This window comes from Echinops telfairi, unplaced genomic scaffold (genome assembly GCF_000313985.2).
Source record: "Echinops telfairi isolate 266 unplaced genomic scaffold, ASM31398v2 ScPeMD7_18;HRSCAF=68, whole genome shotgun sequence".
Classification (NCBI taxonomy): Eukaryota; Metazoa; Chordata; class Mammalia; order Afrosoricida; family Tenrecidae; genus Echinops; species Echinops telfairi.
In genome coordinates, this window is record NW_022103915.1 from 37,011,694 (window position 1) to 37,017,869 (window position 6,176).

Here is a 6,176-nt window from a genome sequence, read left to right on the forward strand (position 1 = left end):
TCGTGCTTTATAGATTCATTCTAGTAAATAATGCGTCAAATCGGTGTTCATTTCCTTTGTCTGCTTCTGGCAGCCCCATCTTCCCCTCAGAGTCTGTCCACTCCATTTCCCCTTGTTATTCAAATATCCGCATTTGGGGTGAGAAGGTGAAGGGGCTCTCTTAAAAACAACCAATCAGCACCTCACCAATCACCCAGACAACCAACCGACTACCAATTAATCAGCCAACTGACCAACCAACCAAGTAACCAAGTAACCAGCCCACCAATTTCTAACCAACCAACCAACCAACCAACCAACCAACCAACCAACCAACCCACTGGTCTCTCTATCTGCGCAGTGTAAGCACATGCTCAGCCCTCGGCCTTGCTTGCCAGTCTTCGCTTGTATCATCTCCTGCCAGGCAACCAGGCACATTTGTTGCTTACTTGGTGTCCCTGACGCTCACCTCTACTAATTCTTGAGCCTCCGTCTGGGAGGATTGTTAGAATATTTTACATTTGCACAGAACCGTGAGGCTTTGAGACAGAATTGACTCCAGGGTGGTGAATTTTTTGAGTTGGGGCTCAGGCTCATCACCAGTCACTGGGTGGTGTCCGGTTGAAAAGAAATGATGTGTGTGCTATTGTTTGCAAGCTGGAAAGCTAATACGTATTATGAAGTACTATGTGATTTTATAGTGGGTGTGTGTGTGTGGTGGGGGGGAACTCTCCCCTGAGGAGTCTTTGAAGCTGCGGCCTCTGGATGTCCTTAGGACTCCTCCTCTTAGGGCGTTTATCCCAGTGCTTTGTCATTTTAATATGCAAAACATATTCTCTCATTCTCTCTCTCTCTCTCTCTCTCTCTCTTTGAGAGACGGGCTCTACATTGGAGTGGTTTATCTTGGTAACCTCCACAGTGAGAAGCTTGTTGTCGTTGGTAGGTGCCATTGAATTGATTCTAAGTCACAGCGGCCCAATGTAGCAAAGACCGAAACACTGCCCAGTCCTGTGCCACTCTCAAAACTGCTCTGAGAGTTGAGCAGTTGACATAGTGAGAGGCTAAGCCGGGGGTAAAGGTGGGAACGGGGGATGGGGGGTGGTGGGGTGGGGTGTGAAAGCAAGAGGATCAGGCAGTTGCCAAAAGCTCCGGTCCCACTTCCTGGCTCAGGCCAGGCCCCAAACATAGACAGCCTGGTGATTGGACCTGGCCTTGCTGTGTCCCACCTTGAACTAGGACAGGGCGCTGAGGAAACCGTTGCTGTAAGTGTGCTTTCTTCCCGGATTTGTTCAGGTCCCACTCTCGCCTCCCTTGATCCCTGCCTTCCCCTGGGCTGTGCTATGCACCGTGGCTAGACCATGGCCTCACAGCTCTGTGTTCTGCCAGACCTTCCTACCATAAAGTCAAGGACCTCTGGAGAGTCTTCATTCTGGACTCTCTCCACCCTGGTCCTGCCTGTCCTGTGCTCTGTTCGAGGAGGGACATGCCTGTGAAAACTCCCTGTTCCACAGGGACAGGGCAAAGAGGGCAGGGCAGAGGGACCTGGGTATGTGCACCCAGCAGTGTCCAGGGGCAGGCTCATTCTTCCCTCTCACTGGCACGGCCTCTCCGGTCACTCTGGACCACTTTAGGGAAACGGAAAATCAAAGAACGTGTATCTGCTGCAAAAGGCACCCGTCAGGAAAGAAGTGTCATTGCCAAGTGTTTGCAGAGGGCAAGACAAACAAAGAAGGTAAAAACCCATCTTCCACATCAGGCCCCAGGTCCCAGCCACGGCTTGGTAGCCTTTCTGCAAGTCAAGGCCTGACATCTCTCCAAGAGGTACCCCCTTTCTGCCCACCCCTCTTCACTTTTCAGGGGTTAGCTTGGCCTATTTCTTCAGTCTTGATTTGGGGGCTGAACAGCCAGTGTGGGGCAGAGGCTGCTAGGATTCAGGCTGCTTGGGACGGAGGGGGACTGTGCTATGGCAAATCAAACAGCCCAGGGCAGTGTCGGCTACTGGCCCTGCCCTTCAGCAGTGGCATTCCCATCTCCAAGGAGGCGGTCACATCAACAGAGGGCACTCGGCATCTTGCCCTCTCGCCGGCCGGGCAGAGGTGTCCCATGGCAACTGGAGCTGTGATCTGCATATGACAGCACATTGCATCTATTCAAGACTTTTTTTCCCCTTACTGTCTTTGAAACAGACTTGCCCTATATCCAAGTTCCCTATGAGGCCTATACAATGAAAACAGCAGTTGACAGGTTCCCTGTACCTCGGTGAAATCTGAGTGCAATCAGGGGAGAAAGAGAGCGCTCATTACTGAAACACAAAACGAGCCCCTTTCAGGGCACAGCTAGCTGGCCCTTCAGTTTGCTGCTGCTGACCCCGCTGCCCTTCCGAACACAATAAGCAGAGGGAGGAGAGGGGGAGAGGGGGCTTTGCTCCTTAAGTTGCCAATTGATCACCCTCCTAACCCCTATGGGGACTTCTTCGCCCAAACAATTCGGGTGACAGAGGTCAGGGCTCCAGCCCATGCCTCTGGGGAGATCTTAACTCTGCCTGCAGGGACTTTCCAGGTCAAAGAAAGACAAACTCTAGAAGCTTCGCTAAACCTGCTCCCGCTGTTGAGACAGAAGGGGAACCGAGAAAAGGGAAATTGGAGGTGCCCAGAACCACAACATCGGGGCCCGGCCCTTTCATCCAGCCAGACTTCAACAGCCTTTCCACCTTCTGGGATCAGATCTTGCATTGCCGAAGCCCAGCCAAGTCCAAGAGCTCAAATGGTGGTCAAGGACCACCTGGCAAGTGGGTTGGCGAGAGGAAACCAAAAGGGAGCAGAAACTCCCCTTCGGTGTTTGCCTAACTGGCTTTTGACAGATTAACCAGATTTCTGACACTCCGAACATCAGAAGAAGGGAGAGAAGAGGGAGAGAAGAAGAGCTGCACAAGGTGAGCCCCCAAACTGGTGCAAGCTTCCCAGGAAGGCATGTGGAGATGTGCTGTCCACTCCTGGGGAGGCCCAGGGAGGACTTCAGAGGGATCCGACTCCATCACTGGAAGGATACATCCTGTTGTGCACAAAGCAGCACAAGGTAGTGTAAATCCAAAATAATAATAATATTACCCTTTGGGCTCTAGAGTTCACCCTTACCCAGTTCTCCGAAGAGCATGGGATGGTCAAGCCAATAGGGCTCTATTTTTCTTTCATTTCTGATTTCAAGAGCAGTGAGGGAGATCCCATTGTGCCCATGGCCCAGTGTCAGTATACTTGGGGACCACATGCCATCACTTATCCTTTGAGCCTCAGGTTTTATCGTCAGGACATGAACCGCACCCCTAGCGAGTCTCTCGATATGTCCCGAGCCTTCGTTTCCTCCTGCATCTGCCTATGTTGGCACTTCTTGCGAGATGGTCTCCACCTACTTAGCTATCTGACATCTTCCTGCGGATGCTTCAAATGTCAAATAGTTCATAGTGCTCTTTTTAAAAGTGCTTTGCACACTGATTATGAATGTTATCTGACATTTAGTTCACCTACATTACGGAAGTCTGTCGTTTCGGTTGCTATCGGAGGCCATCGAGTCTGCTCTGACCCACACGACTGTACGTGGATCAGAAGGGACAGCGCCTCGTCCTGCGCCAGCCTCTCGGCTGTTCCTATGCTTCAGCCCCGAGGGGCAGCCACTGTGCCAAATGCATCTCGCCAAGGGCCTTCCTCTCTGCCGCTGCCCTCTGCTTTCCCAAGCACGATGCCCTGCTCCAGGGCCTGGCCTCTCCTGGTAACATGTCCAAGCTACGTAAGACAAAGTCTCACCATTCTTACCTCCAAGGAGCACGCTGGCTGTACTTCTTCCAACACAGATTTGGGTTTGTTTTTGTTTTTTCCTTTTGACAGTCCCTGGTACTTTCAATATTCTTCATGCGCACCGTAATTCCAATGCGTCAATTCTTCTTCAGTCTTCCACATTCCATGTCCAATTTTTACATGCACACGAGGTGTTTAAAATACCATCGCTTGGGCCAGACCCACCTTAGTCCTTGCAGTGTCGCTTTTCAATACCCTAAAGAGACCGTGTGCAGCAGATTTACCCAATGTAATGTGTGCTTTGAGGCATTGCATGGAAGCATTGTAAGGGTCTACTTCTTTTTTAAAAATGTCTATGCCACAGGCTGCCATGACTTTGAAGACCGACCACACGCACTGCCATCCAGTCGATGCTGAGTCATAGAGACCTTAAGGGACAGGGCAGAACTGCCCCTGTGAGTTTCCAAGACTGTAGCCCTTTATGCAAGTAGAAAACCCAGATCTGAGCGAGGCTGCTGCGGGGTAGCTGCTCTCAAGCTTCGAGATGCCGCCCAAGGACGACAAGAAGAAGGATGCCGGGAAGTCGGCCAGGAAGGACAAAGACCCAGCGAACAACTCTGGGGCCAGGCCCAGAAGAAGAAGTGGTCCACAGGCAGAGTTCGGGACAAGCTCAGTAACCTGGGCTTGTCTGACAAAGCCACGGATGACAAGCTCTGTCAAGAAGTTCCCAGCTGTAAGCTGGTCACCCCAGCTGGTGTCTCTGAGAGACTGAAGATTCGTGGTTCCCTGGCCAGGGTAGCCCTCCAGGAGCTGCTGGGTAAAGAACTCATCAAGCTGGTTTCAAAACACAGAGCTCAAGTAATGTACACCAGGACCACCAAGGGTGGAGACGCCCCAGCAGCCAGTGAAGATGCATGTGCAGGTCTAACCAACTCTGTATTTTGAACAATAAAATTTTATTAGCTCAAAAGAAAAAAAAGAAAAGAAAGCCCAGTGTGTCCCCCATGGAGTAGCGGGTGGTTTTGGACCGCTGACCTTGAGGTTAGCAGCCCAACACAAAACCACTATGCCAGCACGGCTCCTTTTAAAAAGTCTCTCTCTTGATATATATTTATTTTAATAAATCATTTTATTGGGGGCTCTTACAGCTCTTATAACAATCCATACATTAATTGCATCAAGCACATTTGTACATATGTTGCCACCATCGTTTCCAAAACATTTTCCTTCTACTTGAGCCCTTAGAATCAGCTCCTCATTTTACCCTCCCTGTTCCTCCCTCCCACCTTCACGAACCCTTGATAATTTATAAATTACTTTTATTTTCTGTTGTTCAACCCTCCCGGGGGTGGTGGCGGTATTATACATCGATCATTGTGATCGGTTTCCCCTTTCTTCCCCTTCACCTCCCACCTTCCCAGTAGGGGTTCTTCTTTGAGGATAGGATTGACCATTTCTGAGTGTTGTTGGGTGTTAACATATGAGGGGGTACCCCGCAAGAACCAGAAAAAAAGCTCCACCTTTGTAGCACGCATCCCTACCCCGCCCCACCCACCCCTCAAAGCTAGCATCAAGCAACTTGCTCTGAGTTAGTGCACCCAGTGGCATCACCTGGGAAGATTCTCTCTGGTCACAGTGAATTTTTTTTTTGAGCAGTTTTGAGCACTTTCGCTCAAATCTCACTTTTTGTGATGGCTGATTTAAGAGAAGAGCATTTGGTTGGGAAATTTTGTTTCCTGCTCAGGAAAACTGCCACAGAAACTGTTGTGCTGTTGAACATAGCTTACAAGGACAGCGCTATGGGAAAAACTCGTGTACATGTCAAGTGTCAGTTGATGACAAACCTCATTCTGGTGGTAAGGTTGTTTTGTAAAAAAAATTAAATACATAACTGAAAAAAATCTGTTTTTTTTAATACCCCTCATATAATAACTATTGAATAATCAACTGAAGGATGCTTGAAGCCATGATAAGGATAATTACTTCTTCTTCAGGTCCTAGACTGAGTTTTATTCCATTACAATGGCTGGGTGAGCGGGGGCTATGACATTGCATACTGTCACAAGTGTGAAAGGGCCACGGGGCGTTATGCAATGTGATCACCCTTCCTTTGGAACTCCTGCTTTGGGTTAGGAGGATCCCAGTTGGCTGCTAACTGAAAGGCCGGCAGTTAAAACTCCCCGGTTCCTCTGGGGGAGAAAGCTGTGACAGCCTGTGTCCCTTCAGATTTACGGTCCTGGAAACCCCAAGGGGCAGTTCTGCTCTGTTCTATAGGGCTGCTAAGAATTGGAAGTGACTTGATGGTGCCCAGTAACTACCTTGTGTCGGGCACAATAAGGGGATTCAATTACTAGGGGCTGACACACTAGTTTCAGAGCTAAAGCTGACCTGGAAGGAAGCAATCAGGGC

At 49.8% G+C, this 6,176-nt stretch overlaps 1 pseudogene; it reads left to right on the plus strand.

Moving 5' to 3' along the window:
• The first annotated feature begins 4,311 nt into the window (after nt 1-4,311).
• Nucleotides 4,312-4,712, plus strand: LOC123521460 (annotated as a pseudogene).
• The last annotated feature ends 1,464 nt before the right edge of the window (nt 4,713-6,176 follow it).